Source organism: Armigeres subalbatus, unplaced genomic scaffold (assembly GCF_024139115.2).
Source record: "Armigeres subalbatus isolate Guangzhou_Male unplaced genomic scaffold, GZ_Asu_2 Contig293, whole genome shotgun sequence".
NCBI classification, from domain to species: domain Eukaryota; kingdom Metazoa; phylum Arthropoda; class Insecta; order Diptera; family Culicidae; genus Armigeres; species Armigeres subalbatus.
The window spans coordinates 163,271-181,821 of record NW_026943034.1 but is presented as its reverse complement, the minus strand read 5'-3'; the positions used below and the strand labels follow the sequence as shown (position 1 = coordinate 181,821).

Below are 18,551 nucleotides of genomic sequence, written 5' to 3'. Positions count from 1 at the left end.
TATTCTATTCTTTGTCTCAGAGTTAGAAATTCTTTGATGCTCATTGATACTATTCCAATATTCCAGGGAGGTCATCTCTGGGTTTTTTCTAATAAGAATCAAAACTAATAACATCCTTGATGCACCAATCTTAATATAGAAGCAACACACAACTTTAATTTTTTTATGAACGTCATCGATTATAGATTAATATTTTTTGTTGAATATTTGATAAACAGGTATTGATTTATAAGCTCAAAACTTGGCAAGCAATTTTCTCGGTTTCATGTTAATGGAATTCCGCCCTTTTCAAATGTTGGTCTAGAGTTGAATCTAGTAGCCTATTGATTGATGAAAGAAGTTCGTAAAGATTTTTATATTGGAATTTTTCTAGGCCATCAATTGCTTGAAATCCTAATTCTCTTGCCACTCTGCCTTTCTGATAACGTAACTAACTGAGATGTTCCATCCAATATACTTGAACTTATGTTTTGCACCATTAAAATAAAATAAAGGAACCGTTCCATTATCGATCTTACTGTGACAAATTCAACTCATCCCAAACCAGGTCCTGAGGAATTAAGCATCAATTTCATCCGTTCTTTCGGCGAACATTTGTAGTCACTGCTGAAAAAATCACGAAAAAAAGAAATAAATAAAATGACCTTCCATTCCTTTTTTAAAAGGATGAATATGGGAGCTATGAGATGAAGAAACGGAACGGTAACCCTATATTTATCATCGCCGCTCTTTGGAAATTTATTCATTCCATACTTCATGTTTCTGAGATTTGTTTATAGATTCAGATAGTTTGTCACTAGAACGCTTCTCCACGGTTACCTTCCAGTTCACAACTCGTACTGAATAAACATTCCGAATAATTGCAGGAAAATTAGTTCAATCTGGCATTCTTGTCCGAACAATCCGAACAATCCGAACTTGTTGAGGCTTCTTTAATGTAGTCATGATATGCGTCGCACGAGGACACAATTCTCAAGCAAATCGACTTTATTTCTGTTCCCATTCCGGGCCCAATGTGAAACAATCGGAAATTGCATTCAATTATTTGTCCATTCTTTTCAATTCCCGAAGCGCGCTCATCGCGCTGCTGCCCGAATGGCTAGCTCGCTTGGTGCCTCCGTCGTCATGGCCGAAGCTGCTCGAGGTGCTCTAATTTATCTCGTCGAATCTGAACCTCCCTCCGTTCGCTTGAAGTATCCGTGAAAATCTCCGGCAGGATTAGCGTGCGTGGCGAGGAACACCTCTGAGCGGGAGGCAGCATTTTTGAAAGTTTATTTCCCCAAACATTAGTGCGAAAGAACACATGTAAACCCTCGAAAAATGTCCCCTTTGATTAAACGCCGACAGCCAGCTCGACCCCGCGATGGATGGCGAAAGGCTACGCGAGACAAAGACGTATCTGTCCTTTCGGATCTTTAAGGTCTCGCGGTTCTCCCAACACACCGTCACAAACACCCGACCGTTCGAAATGTAGAATAAAATCGCGAAAATTCATGAGCAACCTTTTTTTTTTATCCGCTGGTTGTTTACTCAACCCGGTTCTTTGCGCCTTGCGAAGTTGAATTTAATTCACAAAATAAAGGAAAGAATTATCGTGTGTTTTGCAAATAAGCGATTGAGATTTAAGATTTTGGTGACACACCCGGCAATCGGATCCAGAACCCGAGGTGGAACGGAATTTTTACCCGTTTATCTGACGGTAGAACAAGTTTTGTGCGTTTCTCGTGAACTGAGGTAAACAGAAAGGGCATATTGTCTCAAGGAAAATCCTTATTGCTTTTCTGGCATTTTTTTAAAAACCTTTTCCCTCTCCACAGTATTCTCACCGAAGTGGCCAGAATAAATCCGTTGAGATTTAGTTTAGTAGTCATTGTCCCTGGTAAAAACAAAAAAAAATATCAACACTGGCACTCGAGTCAAGTACGAGGATCTGAAGACGGCCTAAGGGTGGTGGGGTAAATTGGACACTAGACTGGCCCAGGAAACAAAAGTTGTGTAATTCCACGGGGCACCCCCCAGGATTGTGTCTTTGGGTGAGAAAATCAAACTCTGAAAATTTCAGCTCAATCGCTTGTTGCATAAGCTGGCGCATTTGATTTGAAGTTTGTATGGGGATTTCAGCCAAAATGTATAGGAAAATACACCTCCGTCACTCATTCGATCTGGAAATTGGTTCTGATTGCTCGATTGACCTCAGAATTGCAAAAACGGCAGTTGGTATGCTACAGAACAATTTCACAGAACATTGTATGATGATTAAATGAACTTTTATATAGGTTTCGGCTGATGCGATTCGATCAAAAACCCAAAAATACACAAATCAGCTCCTAACAAACCAGCCGAAAATTATATAAAAGTTCATTTAATCGTCATGCAATGTTCTGTGAAATTGTTCTGTAGCATACCAACTGCCGTTTTTGCAATTCTGAGGTCAAGCGAGCAATCAGAACCAATTTCCAGATCGAATGAGTGACGGAGGTGTATTTTCCTATACATTTGGCTGAAATCTCATACAAACTTCAAATCAAATGCGCCAGCTTATGCAACAAGCGATTGAGCTGAAATTTTGAGAGATTGATTTTCTCACCCAAAGACACAATTCTGGGGGGTGCCCCGTGGAATTCGACAACATTTTTTTCTCCCCATAGTAATCTGGGCCAGTCTATTGGACACCCTAAGAACTGCTGCTGATTTTCAAGTGGCTATCAAGAATTTGTATTGGTCAATGCAGGTGTATCGAAGCTTATCTTATTGGTTAACAAAGCCCCTTGTGAAAAAAAATTGAAAAAATATTTAAATATGTTATTTTGATCATTTAAAATTAGTCCAAAATAGTTCAATTTTATTTTGGGCGGGGTAAAATGGTAGGGCGGTGGGGTAAAGTGAACAATATTGTAAATAAAGCAAATAAGTCGATCAACATATTTTAAACTAAATACATATTCTTAATAATATTCTAAATGTTCCCTGACAGGTATAAACCCTTCGTTTTATCACAGACAAACAGACGTACCGGGCTTGGTCAAAATTATAGGGCGTGATTTTTCTTAATATTCAATTGACCATTGCTCAGTGAAATATTACCAGGTTCCTTTGGTTTTGGCATGGTTCGGCAGGAAATTCATCTAGTTTTGTAAAACGGGTGAAAAATCATGTTCTGGCCGCAGGAGAAATTCTGGATTATTTTAGGGCAACTCAAAAATGCTAGATTTTGTGCGCCTATATTATTCAAATGGATGGAATGTTGGCCCTTGTTATACTCTTTTACAGAAACTAGAGCTTTTACTGAGATGATTGATATATGGATATCACAGATCGGATGACAAACATCTGAGTAAGCATATGCGGTATTTCGAAAAAAATCATTTCAGGGGGTTCGAAACGAAATTCGCCAGAATTTCGCGGAATTTGAGCATGGCGAAATCTGATTTCTTGATTTCGTTTCGTAAAATTACAAAAATGTCGTTAGAAAAACAAGCTTCTAACGAAATTTAACGGAATTCCGCGGAATTTCAAAACAAATTTAAACTTGAGCCATACTTTATATTATCAAAAATTTTGGCTGCTCCGCTTAACTAAATCATAAAGCTGTTTTCAAATCTTTATGTCATACAATTTTTTTCTGTTAACGCTTACTGTATAATGTCGACAAATACGTATTTAAAAATCTAACAGAAAACGAAAAGTACCTTTAACCATCCTATCCTATTTTTTTACAAATGTGATCCGACTCAATATGTAAATAGAGTGTACATGTTATCAGATATGAATGAGATCAGTATAACTTTGTCAAAGCGGCAAAGCCGTGGCGTGGATTCATAGGGCTCTTGTGAAGTCTTTTTTGAGCGCCTCTTTCTTATTAAAGGCCGATTTCTTCACCTTCGCTTAGGCCTCAAACTAGGGGCCTCATTGCGCATCTCCTTTCAATAGCTCTTTCGTATTACAGTTTTAATGGTTTGCTCGTTTCGAGTCGAGGTGCGCAATGCCACCCCAAGTTTAAGCGCAGGAGAATGAACCGCTTAAGTGTAGGAAGGCATAAAGGAAAATAAATTGAAAAAACTGTAAAAAGTGAGAAGCGAGACGTAGTAAGCGAGTAGTGAGACGTCTCACCTCTCACTCCTAATTTCTTACTTGTGAGATGTCTCACTTCTCACTCCTCATTTTTCTTTTCTCAAGTGAAAAGTAAGTGAAAAGTAAGAAACGAGGAGTGAAAAGTGAGAAGTCTCACTACTCACTCCTCATTTCTCACTTCTGACTGTGAAAAGTGAGTAGTGCGAAGTGGGTAGTGAGACGTCTCACTACTCACTTCGTACTACTCACTTTTTACAGCGAGAAGAGAGAAATGAGGAGTGAGAAGTGAGTCGTCTTTCTTCTCATTCCTAATTTATCTCTTTCCAAATGACCTATTCGGCCATATGACCCTTTTGGCCAAACGACCCTTCCGGCCAAAAGACCCTTTCTGCCTAATGACCCTTTCGGCCAAATGACGCTTTCGGCGAAATTACCCTTTCGGCCAAATGACCAATTCGGCCACACGACCCTTTCGGCCTAATGACCCTTTCGGTCAAATGACCTTTTTGGCCAAACAACTTTTTCGATCCAAAGACCCTTTCGGCCAAACGACCCTAATGGCACAAATTTCCCGAATTGAGATGAACGTGCCCCTGGAGCCGGCGTTCTGATCGGTCAAATAACTTTGGGCCAGATGGGTTTCGGCCAAATGACCCTTCCCCGAAATATACATACAGCCCCCGAGATTTAAATCTACATTTTATGAAATTATTTGACTATTTGCACAATATGAGTGCGAAATCGATCATGTTGCTGCTGGTCACGGGACGGCAGATAGTCCGGGAGAACGCGAACTTCGTTCACAATAAATATTTAGTCGTTTATCAAGGCGGCTTCACATACATTACTTTTTCAACTAACCATCAATTCCTTTCCTGTGGCGCTCACGGAGATGCAGAGCATTCGTGGGTCTCTTATACCAATTGACTGTAAGGACGTGACCGGCATCGTCATTGATCATGGATTGGAAACTGCACAAACTCATATACAAGGACAAACAGACAAAAACTAGTAAGTTTATAAGACTATGGGTCTCCGAGCCTCCTATAAAAAGTTTGAATTTAGAAGGAAATGATAGCCTTTTGATCCAACTTTTGTATGAGAAAGGAAACATGATTTCTTCATACGTGGCAAACTGCTGCCGTTAAAACTTTGCGATCACATTTGCGAAATACATATCGTTATGCATTTGAGAAAAGTACACATGATCGTGCACAGGAATCACGGCATACAAAACACAAGGCAGGCTCATCACGTATGTAAACATTCAGTTTGAATGTAAACATGTGACGTCACTGCTATCTTCGCAAAAGCTGGACCGAGACGATGCTATACGGTCGCAGCATGCTTACTTTTGTACTCCAACATGTGGCGATAAAATATGCGTCACATTCGAAGTGTCATTTTTCTAACGAGCCTACCTTGTTTTCTGTATACCGTGCACAGGAATTTATGCTATTATAAATTCTCTATCTGCACATACGCCTTGAAGATGTGGCTAAATGTTTACTTAGTTAGGGTTAGCTCAATATAATAAAACCACGCTGATGAGAAAATAATTTTTAAGTGAAATAAGGTTTTTTAACAGAATTTGAATCCATATACGAAAAATCCCACTATTTCTATATTGTTACTAGCGAAAGAAACCCAGCTTTGCCCGGGTGTTGCAAATGTCACAATGCACTATTTACAGCACCGCACTCTAGATCAATTTCCGTGCATTTGTTTTGTTTTCCTCAACAGCTGACCCAAACTTGTATTCTAATGTTTTTTTTACATTTCCCCGTCGAATCTACCAACTTTTTGTATATACAAACCTTGCGGATCCCAAAACGAATCGATCAGGGAAAAAATATTGCAAATCGGTCAACCCGTTCGCGAGTTAAATCGTCAGGAAGGAAATCTTAACTCATTTTTATTATATAGAAGAAGATATGCTTGCTGATATAAAACCGAACTGATATCAAATTGAACATATTCGGGAGCACACACTCCACAAGGATTTCTTTTGAAAGTGGCACAAATTCTGAGGAATCGCCTTATCGCCATTAGTTTATAAACGGCAACGCGGCGATTTATCATAGCCTGCTTCTTCTGTTATTATAACTATATTGGTCGCAAGATAGTTATTTGACTTCGAAAAAGTGAAATCAGAATTGCATACGTAATGTAGTAAAACCAATTCAATAAAAAAATCCGCGTAAAAAAAATCAAATTTCGATTTGAATGCACCTTGATTTCGTATCGTTTCGAAGTCTCGAAAGTAAAATTATATTTCGTTTCGTTCCGTTTCGAATCAACAAAGACATTTTAAATTTCGTTTCGCTTCGTTTCGTTTGGAAAAAGTGTGTTACCCTTAGTGCATACCCTTACATCTGAGATATGGATGTTTCTATGAACGAGGTACGTTGTATGGAAATATTCGCTCAGCAATGTAGAAGTTGTACGAAAATATGTATGTGTATCGTAAATGACCAGATCTCCTTTTTCTTCACCCTTGATTGATGATCCTACTGTCAACCGAACCGATTAAGGTTGAAAATTGAGCTAGTTTGTCTCCATTTCTCTGTCAGAACATTGCTCACTTTACCCCCAGGCGACATGACCAATTTACCCCATAGCTACATGTTTTTCAAATAACACCTAAATTAAGAAAAACAATTAAAAAACTATCTTCCATCAACCGGTTCCGCTTAATAACAAGCTAAATGAGCGATGTGAACGATATTTTGGTTTAGAACTACTAACTCAAAGCTTTCATGCCTTAAATGCAACAGTGCCGAAATAACATCAAACTAGCATTTGGGAAAAGCGCGCAGTATTTGGCTAAAATCAAGCTGTTTAATAATTATTTCATGATAAAATAGCTCGGTGAGCATGAAATGCTCAATTTATGGAGTAGCATGGAAAATAATACGATAAATTAATAAACAGGGGATAAACAAGCCGTTACCCACTTTACCCCGCACGTTCACTTTACCCCCGCTACCCCTACTGTTGAGATCGATATATGTTTCAGGCAAATCAGGTGATGGAATTTGTCTAATGGGACGTTAGTAAGCTTTGTTTTGCGCCCACACACAAACACAGGCAGAACTCATCCCGCATAATCATGAACCATTAATAGACCATTCCTCAAACTGTTAATAACGTTAAACAACATTATTCTTACTATTTGGGTTACGTCAGATACAAACGATAGACTAACCTCATCATAGACAATGTTAACAGTATGATATATTGTTTTTGGCTTTTCAACTATTCGGGTAATAGGCGGTTAAGTATAATTAACATATAGAAATGGAAATTTTCCAGTACATTTTTTTCGGCGAACACCTTGTGATATGGTCTGATTACAATCCACGGTTTCAGATAAAATTATACGAGGCGGAATACGGGGTATAATATGAAAACAGTTGAACCATATGCGATTTAAATCTGTTGTACCGTATATCTTACTGTTTATTAATAAGAGTATTATTTGGATAAATTTGATCAAATAACAAGAAATTTGCCGTTTAATTATGTTTCATATTTTATTTAAAGAACATAAATATTACTTTTATATTTAAAAACTAATGGATATTGAAAAAGTAATTAACATTTGTTAGCATAAGTACTTGGTAGAATTTTTTTAGCGTGCAGCTATATAGCCTGCCGGACCGCCGGGACCGCCGCAAGCCAAACAAATTTCCAGAAGAATTAATGTCGCCTGTAAGAATAATGAAGCGTGAAAAAATACATCATATTATAATCATTGCGGAGAGTGTATTAAAACATAACTTACTATTAAATCAGCCATGGCCAACATTATTGCAAAGACGGCACACCGAGCATGCATCTCTTATTTCCATAGATGGTTAATCTGTGAATAGAGTATATATTTGTATTAATGGTATTGATTTATATTTATTATAATATTCAATCACTTACCTTAAAGTTTTACGCATGCATGGAAACTTCATTAAATAAAAACTGAGCACAAACAAATCAAGTAAAACAATCTGGTCTAACGAAACCAGTGTTTGTCACTGCGAATCAAACATGGCTGGATGCTTGAGAAAAAATGCAAATGATAAATACGCACACTCATTCCTCAACCACAACACTTATCATATATTTAGCATGGGATAATTTGATTGATGCGTGTGTGTGATATCATGATGAAACACTATGAGCTGTTCAGATGATACATGTATATCTCATAACCGTATTCCATGTCGTTACTATTACTTTTCTTAGTCGATATTAGTTTTTTATAATTGTTTCTCATAAATCAATCAGACGTGGAATGCAAAACATTATAAGCAAACAATAAGCCGTATGTTCATCTCATATGGTAGCGTAGATCAAACATGTTGTATAGTGCTATTTCAAGATTAATTAAAAGTCGGACTGCAAGCCGACGGTAATCCAAACTGTAACAATATAGCTTGATTCGAGTTAATTGTATCTACAGTCCTGCAGATCGTTTTTAATTATGCGGGATCTCAGTTCGTCGAGCTGTGTGGATTTGTATATGAAACTATGGGTCTCCGGCCCTCCTATAAAAAGATCGTTTTTAAAATGAACATATTAATAACCTTTCACGTAACTACGTGTTCGTCATTTAGGCTACAAAAAGGAAAAAAAACTGATTTTTCACCAATTTTGATGAATTCTTGGAAGGATTTCTTGGACGAATGGATTCATGAAAAAGCAAAATCTGCCGCTATAAAATGTGTGGATAGCGCCACCGTATATCAGTTCCTTCAAAACCTTTCGCATGTTAACCTACATATACAGTAGCGGCTTTGTTTTGATGCGGTGAGTGCAAAGTGAGTTACCTAAAATAATCCATTCCCGAAGGAATTCCTGCACGAATTAAGTTGTTTGTTTGTTTGTTTATTAATGACACTTCACATAAAAATAATGCATTCGTGTCATATGATTTCAAAAATTCTTGGAATTCATTAATTTTTTTTCAAAAATTTATTTGCAATTTTATCTAGAAATTCTTCCTGAAATTCCTTCATCTTCCTGAATATCTGCTTAGCTACAGAGTCGATACCTATATCCCTGGCGTATTGTAGACCTCCATAATCGTCGGTCTTGGGCGATGTTCCGTCGACCTCCAGTTTCTCTGAACGGTTAGGGTCCCCAGGTGCGATTCCACCGCGTGCAGCCAGCGTGTTCGTGGCCACACACCATTTTCTAGTTTCCCTCCGAATATTGTACGCAGCACTTTTCGCTCGAAAACCCCGAAAGCTCGGCCCGGTCCGCCTCTTTTAATGTCCATGCTTCATGTCCATAAAGGCAACTGGTAGAATCAGAGTTTTGTATAGAGCAAACTAGAGATGGTCGGGTTTCACATTTTGCAAACCCGAACCCGACCCGAACCCGATTCATAAATTCATTTCAAACCCGGACCCGACCCGAACCCGAAATAAAAAATCTTATCAAACCCGTACCCGACCCGAACCCGAATTAATTAGTTGCATTAATTAATTAATTAAACCCGAGCTGGACCCGAACTATTTTGTTGCCGGAAAACTCAAACTAGATATTTTATATTTCTCTTTACATCGAAAGAGTGTAGGCCCAAATAACGAAAAATCCTTAAATTTACCTTAAACGAATAAAAAAATATTCGATAATAAAATTCTCAAACCCGTACCCGACCCGAACCCGACGTTTTACTAATTTCCCAAACCCAAACCCGACCCGAACCCGTCGGGTTCGGGTTCGGGTCGGGTTTCGGGTTTGAAAACCCGAGACCCGACCATCTCTAGTGCAAGCGTCGTTTCCATCTGCATGTTGCAGGACCTAGACTGGTTACGTAATCCGTAAAAGCCCTATTCGCAGCCCTATTCACTTCACGGGAAACGTCACAAGCGTTCCAAGGTAAACAAATTCTTTAACAACTTGAAACAAATCCCCATCAAGCACTATCTCAGCACCAACACCACTAGGACTTCCTCTATCTCTACCTGCCACTATGTACTTTGTCTTGTTAGAGTTGATGGTTAAGACAAAAGTCTCCACTACTGCTCTGCGATCGATTCCAAAGAGGTTCATGTCGTCCGCAAGGCCCAGCAGCGTATACGACCGTGTGATGATACTGCCATTCCTCTGCACGCCAGATCTCCTAATAACGCCTTCGAGTGCAATGTTGAACAATAAATTCGAAGGTGATTCACTCTGCTTCAATCCATCTGAGAAAGTCACAAACGAGGTTGACGTCTGCAATCCGAATACTTGATTTCGAGCCATCAAGCGTTGTATGTTTATTTATTTATTTATTCAGACTAAGGCCGAAGTGGCATGTGCGGTATATAAGAGTCTTCTCCATTCGGCTCGGTCCATGGCTACACGTCGCCAATCACGCAGTCTACGGAGGGTCCGCAAGTCATCTTCCACCTGATCGATCCACCTTGCCCGCTGCGCACCTCGCCTTCTTGTTCCCGTCGAATCATTGTCGAGAACCATTTTCACCGGATTACTGTCCGACATTCTGGCTACGTGCCCGGCCCACCGCAGTCTTCCGATTTTCGCGGTGTGAACGATGGATGGTTCTCCCAACAGCTGATGCAACTCGTGGTTCATTCGCCTCCTCCACGTACCGTCCGCCATCTGCAACCCACCATAGATGGTACGCAACACTTTCCTTTCGAAAACTCCCAGTGCGCGTTGGTCCTCCACGAGCATCGTCCAGGTCTCGTGTCCGTAGAGAACTACCGGTCTTATAAGCGTTTTGTAGATAGTCAGTTTGGTACGGCGGCGAACTCTATTCGATCGAAGCGTCTTGCGGAGTCCAAAGTATGTACGATTTCCAGCCACTATGCGTCTCCGAATTTATCTGCTGGTATCGTTATCGGCGGTCACCAGTGAGCCCAAGTACACGAATTCTTCAACCACCTCGATTTCGTCACCACCGATAGAAACTCGTGGTGGGTGGCTCACATTGACCTCTCTTGAGCCTCTTCCTATCATGTACTTCGTCTTCGACGTGTTGATGACTAGTCCAATCCGTTTAGCTTCGCTTTTCAGTCTGATGTAGGCCTCATTCATCATCTCAAAGTTACGTGCCATAATATCAATGTCGTCGGTGAAACCAAATAGCTGGACGGATTTCGTGAAAATCGTATCACTCGTGTCAATCCCTGCCCATCGTATTACCTCCTCAAAAGCAATGTGAATAGCAGACACGAAAGACCATCACCTTGCCGTAGCCCTCTACGCGTTTCGAAGGGACTCGAGAATGCCCCTGAAACTCGAACTACGTACATCACCCGATCCATCGTCGCCTTGATCAACCGTATCAGTTTATCCGGAAATCCGTTTTCGTGCATTAGCTGCCATAGCTGGTCCCGATCGATTGTATCATATGCGGCTTTGAAGTCGATAAATAGATGATGTGTGGGCACGTTGTATTCGCGGCATTTCTGCAATACCTGACGTATGGCGAACACCTGGTCTGTGGTAGAGCGTTCACCCATAAATCCCGCCTGGTACTGCCCCACGAACTCTCTTGCAATTGGCGTTAGTCGACGGCATAAAATTTGGGAGAGTACCTTGTAGGCGGCGTTCAGCAATGTGATTGCGCGGTAGTTGCTACAATCCAGCTTATCGCCCTTTTTGTAGATGGGACATGCATCTTCCATCCACTCCTGCGGCAGAACCTCATCCTCCCAAACCACGGTAATCACCCAATGCAGCGCTCTAGTCAGTGCTTCACCACCGTGTTTAAACAGCTCTCCTGGTAGTTGGTCAACTCCAGGGGCTTTGTTGTTTTTCAGCCGGCCGATCTCCTCCTGGATTTCCTGGAGATTCGGAGCCGGAAGTCGCATGTCCTGCGCGCGTGCTCCTAGGTTCATTACCATACCGCCACCGTTGTCTGCCACTTCGTCATTCAGGTGCTCTTTGTAATGCTACCGCCACCCCTGAATAACCTCATACTCGTTCGTAAGTAGGTTCCCGTTTATGTCCTTACACATATCGGGCTGTGGCACGTGGCCCTTACGTGAACGGTTCAACTTCTCATAGAACTTTCGTGCGTTATTAGCGCGGTACAGTTCCTCCGTCTCTTCACGGTCTCGATCTTCCTGCTGGCGCTTTTTCCCCGGAAAATCGAGTTTTGTCTGTTCCGCGCCCGTTTGTATCGTGCCCCGTTCGCCCTCGTGCGGTGTTGCAGCAATCTCGCCCATGCTTCATTCTTCTCCTCAACTAACTGCTCACATTCGCCGTCATACCAGTCGTTTCTCTGATCCGGAGCCACCGTGCCTAGTGCAGCGGTTGCGGTGCTTCCAATGGCGGATCGAATATCTCTCCAGCCATCTTCAAGAGATGCTGCGCCTAGCTGCTCTTCCGTTGGGAGTGCCACTTCCAGCTGCTGCGCGTAGTCTTGGGCTAGTCTACCGTCTTGTAGCCGCCCAATGTTAAGCCGCGGCGGACGACTCCGACGCGTGTTGATCACCGTCGAGAGTTTTGAGCGCAGACATACTGCAACGAGGTAGTGGTCGGATTCAATATTCGCACTGCGGTAAGTGCGTACGTTCGTGATGTCGGAGAAGAATTTACCGTCGATTAGAACGTGGTCGATTTGGTTTTCCGTTACTTTATTAGGTGATTTCCATGTGGCCTTGTGGATATTCTTACGGGGGGAGAAAGTGCTTCGGACTACCATTCCGCGGGAGGCTGCAAAGTTTATGCATCGTTGGCCGTTGTCGTTCGATACGGTATGCAGACTATCCGGTCTGATGAACGGTCTATACATTTCCTCCCTTCCTACCTGAGCGTTCATGTCACCGATGACGATTTTGACGTCCCGCAGTGGGCATCCATCGTATCTCTGCTCCAGCTGCGCATAGAACGCTTCTTTCTCGTCATCGGGTCTCCCTTCGTGTGGGCAGTGCACGTTGATGATGCTATAGTTGAAGAAACGGCCTTTTATCCTCAGCTTGCACATCCTTGCGTTGATTGGCTGCCACCCAATCACGCGTTGGCGCATCTTTCCCAGCACTATGAAGCCGGTTCCCAGCTCGTTGATGGTGCCACAGCTTTGGTAGAAGGTAGCCGCTCGATGCCCGCTTTTCCACACTTTCTGTCCTGTCCAGCAGATTTCCTGCAGCGCTACGACATCGAAGTTGCGGGATGTAATTCATCGTAGATTATCCTATCGCAACCTGCGAAGCCTAGCGACTTGCAGTTCCATGTTCCAAGCTTCCAATCGTGATCCTTTATTCGTCGCCTAGGTCGTTGCCGATTGTATCGAGTCGTATTATCTTCTATATCGTTCGTAATAGTTGTTTTTAAAGGCGGCTTATTGGGCCTGCGCAAACCTCCTGTCTCGTCGGAGGGCCGTCGTGTCAGGGCTGTTTAACGTCCCACCTAACACCAGGACTTGGGCTTGTGCGCTTTGAGCGGCACACGGTCGCTTTGGCGGAGCCTACTTGCGGATACATGCAGCTTTTTATAGAGGTTTAACAGGGTCCACTGTCAACCCCCACCACATCCTACGCAGGCGCCACAACTCGCAGATGGCCTGGGGAGGGATCGTCATGATTTCGTGACGGTCCCCAATTTGGAAATTTTCATTTTGCACCCTGTATCCGAGGCTTCCCCTTAGACGTAGTTAATGTCAAAATGCGCGAACAAAAAACACGTTCGTACGTGCTGCTGTCTCGAACTGGAATGGGCCACGCGCGCGCGGGAGAGCAGTTTTCTTATAATCAATAAAGATGGCTCATTAGTCCCGCCTCTTTGTTGTCCGATATGAATGCAAATATTGTGTAACCGTCACACACTCACCAAAGGGGCGTGGCTACAGGTTCAACTTTATTGATTACAAGAAAGCAGCTCTTCCGCGCGCGCAAGCCATTTCGTTCGAGATGTCGCGGAGAGCAGACTGTGGTACCACCTTCGGCATCGGCGGAGCTCCTACCGGAAATTTTATTCCCGGCGATGGTGTGGGTCGCGCGGTCGTCGTCATTAACATTAGCAGCGCTCAGTTTAAATTTTCTTGTATGATGTAGGTGGATTGACGACTTTGGCAGGTTTTGTTCTATTATTGTCAGGGAGGCTTTTGTTGACCAAATTTTATGAAATTTGGCCACAATATTCTTTGATATGCTATGATATGATATGATATTTGATTTGAAGTACTAACGATCGGCTACCCTAGCAGCACACATATTCCACAAAGGTTACTGTAACTCATATGTGACCGGATTCAGTCACAATCAAGTTGCTGCAACCATTTTCGACTGACTTGTGCTGCTCGGGTATCATCAATGAAAGTGGCTCTTGGGAGCGTCCACAAATTACGTAACGCTTAGAGGGGGAGGGAGGTTGGGCGAAGTGTGACGACCCATACATAATTTTTAGATGCTTCATACAAAAAGTGTGACATAGGGGGCAGGGGGAGTTGGAAATGCCCAATTTTTGCGTTACGTAATTAAAGGATCTTCCTATTAAGGTGACTCGGGGAGGCACTACACACCGTGTTATTTTTCCTATCTTTTGTCTCTTTCTAACATTGTCACCTCGTATTTTTGGAGTGGCGTATTATGGTTTTCAGTTGTTTGATGTCACTGTGAATGTATCAGCATGTAGATTGCGAGTAAGCACGCGCCGGTGATACTTTTTCAAAATCATATTTGTTGTAGAAAAAAATTAAGCATTAATGATAATCAATAGTATCAATAGAATTGGCAAATTGCTGAAGGGCTTCCGAATCGATTGATAAGCAAATGTCGAAAATAAGATAAAGACGCTATTTGCGTTTGAAATCTATCCTAATTTTTGTGACAATCTCGAATTTGGAAATTTCCGTTTTAAACCCTGTACAGTGATCGTTCGCTAATTGGGGCACGACCTCACCCCAACTAGCGAATGCCATTCGCTAATTGGGGCGTTTTGACAAGCGTCAATGTTGTTTACTTTTTGCATTGAACAAAGGAAAACTTTACGCGCCATAAAATATCGATCCCGCCAAACACGGAAACAAAATGTCAACGCGTTTTTGACATCACATTCTGACGTTTAGCTGCTTTTAATTGGGTTTCGACCCAATTAGCGAACCCCCAACTAAAACATGCCCCAATGCTATAAAACCCCAATTAGCGAACGTTCACTGTATCTGAGTCTTCCCCTTAGACGAAGTTTACGTCAAAAAATCTGTAGCAAACATCAATACTGACGCCATACATTTTTTTTCAGTCATAATGCAAATCAATTGTTTGCATGGTCTCCTTCCGATACTTGCTTGGGATTCAACTACCGACGTTAGCGTTGCGCTTTGAATAAAGTTCATCTCGGAACCGATTTCTTTTTCAACCATCAACAGGGAAAATAAAAAATTAGAGTCTCGCGGGAAAATTTCGTGTTGTGCCGACAACATCCAAATCGTTGCAAACGCCACATTAGTGAATAAATTGCTGTAGCAATCTTCCGATGACAGCCTATGATCGGACCGGCACTAATGCTATGATTCCGCTACCGATGCCAAACAATTATGCTTTGTTCTATGAAGAAAGTTCGTCTAAAGATCAACATTCTCAATCACTAAAATCATACAACTCCGAATTACGCTAGAAAATTTCACCGAAGAATTTTCCAGTTCCTAACGGTTGCACTTTAAGAAAATTATTTCAACTTAACCTTCCTCCCAAATATAATGATGGTCCTGAAAAGAACCGATTATTTGCCACTTATGTGCCTTATAAACAGCAGCCACTGGGCTGTGCGACCGCCATCCGATGATTCAGCTCAACGAACGCCGTCGATTGCCAGATCCGCCGAAGATGGGACACGGATGAAAATGATGTGCTGCTGCTTCCACGACCGCCACCACCACCAACCGAAAAAATTTCATCCGCACCACCACACCGCTGAGACAGCCGTTGTCACTGGGACTGCTTCTGGACGCCTTGGTCCGCTCGCCGTGACATCCAGAATGAAAATGACGCGCGCACGCGAAACACGGGACTTTTTATACACAGGGAAAACGAAACAGTGGATCAAAAGGCCCGTACCTTACTGCAATCTGATGTCCGTGTTGGGGATTTATGAACGGAATTGAATTTTTCACCCGGTTAGGAAAGAAACAACATTTTCAATGGTTAAACGTTGATAATCAATAGCTTCAATAGAATTGGCAAATTGCTGGAGAGTTTCTGAATCGATTGATAAGCAAATGTCGAAAATCCATCGAAAGATAAAGACGCTATTAGCGTTTGAAATCTATCCTAATTTCGTGACGGTCTCGAATTTGAAAATTTCGGTTTTACACCCTGTATCTGAGTCTTCCCCTTAGACGTAGTTTACGTCAAAAATCGCGAGCAAAAAGCACGTCCGTACGCGCCGCTGTCACGAACTGGAATGGATCTGGATGACAATATTAGATACCGGAAAGGGCCGATTTATATAATTCTCGAGTACTTATTCTAAAGGACGTATGTGGTTTCGTAAACAAAGTTTCAAACGTTGATTCCTTAAATCTAATAGCACTCTCACGCATTTTTGAATAAGTACCCTAGAATTATTTCCCCTTTGCAAACCCTAACAGCATTCGAGAAAACCTCACTACCACTTCTCGATGATTTGCCACAAAATAACAAAAGGCGCCTTTATTGCGTTTAGTTTAATTGCAATTTTTCAACTATATGTCCTGTCCGAATTATTCTCACTCTCTTGTTTTCTTATGTAAAATGTTTGGCCCTGAAAATAATCGATTTACTTTCCAATCACAATCACTAACCCATCTTTCCAATCATCAATCACAAGATCGTATATGATGTCACATAAGATGCTAAAATGGAGGCCATATAGGTACTTCCCATACAATATGTACGTTGTAGGGTATCCAATCATGGTTTGAACCAATTAACGGGTTTCAGATGAACCGTCAAAACAAAGTTGATTTATTTCATTAAAGGGACATGTTACAACTGCGATTTCTAGTTTATATGGAAGCTTAGTTCATTATCTTTCTAAAAACATCCTGGGTGCACATATTTATGCTTAGTTTCATTGAAAAAACCTAATAATTACATAACTTTGATTCGTACCATGGTTTGAACTACACTGTTCATGGTTTGAACTAAATTCGTACCATGGTTTGAACTACTGCAGCAGCTCCTAAATATAATACTAATCACATGCATGAAACGCTGAGGAAATCTATAGAAAAGCAAATTTGTTTTACTATTCATCTTCTCGCATTAGATTAGTAACTCGAAACGTGTGAAAATCGTCTAAATTATCGATATGAAAATTGCGATTTTTTCATATTGGAAATGTAAACAAAATGCTCCAGCTAGGCACATGCAGCGCTCCTAGTGTAAAGCAGCAGAACATGATTGCATTTACAAGTTCAAACCATGGTACGAATTTAGTTCAAACCATGATCAGTTTTTACCTTGTATAACTATATTTTAACTATTTAAAACTGTTTATCAATTGTATGATGGTGTCAATCAGATACAGATTAAAATAGCGTTCTTTTGATATATTGATCTCACTCCTGTGTCCATAAAATGCGTCCTTTACGAGCTTTTTGAAATTATGCCACTAGTGGGGGGGTTTTTGCGCAAATTCAGGACGTTTTTGAATCGCTTTATTTTATTACTTAAACAATATGTATGAATGTTTAAATAAACTCTATCACTTCCAATATACCTAAATATGCCATTCATACTGTTTTAGGTTCATTTCCTGCCAATGAGATGGTAATTTCTATTGATTTCAAAATGGTTCAAACCATGATACGCTTTTCACTAGTTCAAACCATGATTGGATACCCTATGTTGTATGTTGTATAAAATACGATTTTGTGTTGACTGGTCAACCGTTAGTTCAAAACTCGCGAGAAAACTTCACTCAAAAGCTGCGGCCAGCATCACACGATGATTTACCGCTAAACTGCGGCAGACTCCATCGTTGAGGTTGAATTGACGCCATCGTTGAAGCACCACGATGACAACCAGCGATACGGATGCTACTCCATTGTTACCGCTCCCTGCACTGTTGTGCCCTCTTTCCGCAAAATTTGAACTGTTTGAACTGAAGATTAGAGCCAGACCCGCAAATTGCTCGATTTGGACGTTTTTTCTTGCGATGTATACACGGGATTAGTTGGGCTACACATTTCTAAACATTAAACAATAATCAATTAGGTCGTTACAAATATTTAATTTAAATTATGTCCTACTGATCTACGAAAGGTCAAGGGGAGGGGGGATAATAAAAAAATAAATATTAAAATGGAAACAATCAATAAAACTCCTTGAATTTGTTAAAGAATGTTTTGAAAATCCTCAAAGTTGTTTTGTTACGCCGTCAAAATATAATTTTTAGGCAAAAAAACGAAGGGGGGAGACATAATTGTTTTTAAATATTTGTACCGGCCTTATTAATAATTGAAAATCAATATACGCTTTTATGTATAGACTACTAAAAAGTCTACATAGAAGCGTCGACTCAAGGTATCTAAAATGGTC

At 41.2% G+C, this 18,551-nt stretch overlaps 1 long non-coding RNA gene across 1 annotated transcript; it reads right to left on the bottom strand.

Annotated features, from left to right (window-relative positions):
* Nucleotides 1-7,602: 7,602 nt before the first annotated feature.
* Nucleotides 7,603-8,184, bottom strand: LOC134203923 (uncharacterized). Its single transcript, XR_009977736.1, has 3 exons — nucleotides 8,005-8,184; nucleotides 7,859-7,936; nucleotides 7,603-7,783 (listed from the first exon to the last, which is right to left on the bottom strand). It is a non-coding gene; the product is annotated as an uncharacterized LOC134203923 (long non-coding RNA).
* Between the last annotated feature and the right edge of the window lie 10,367 nt (nucleotides 8,185-18,551).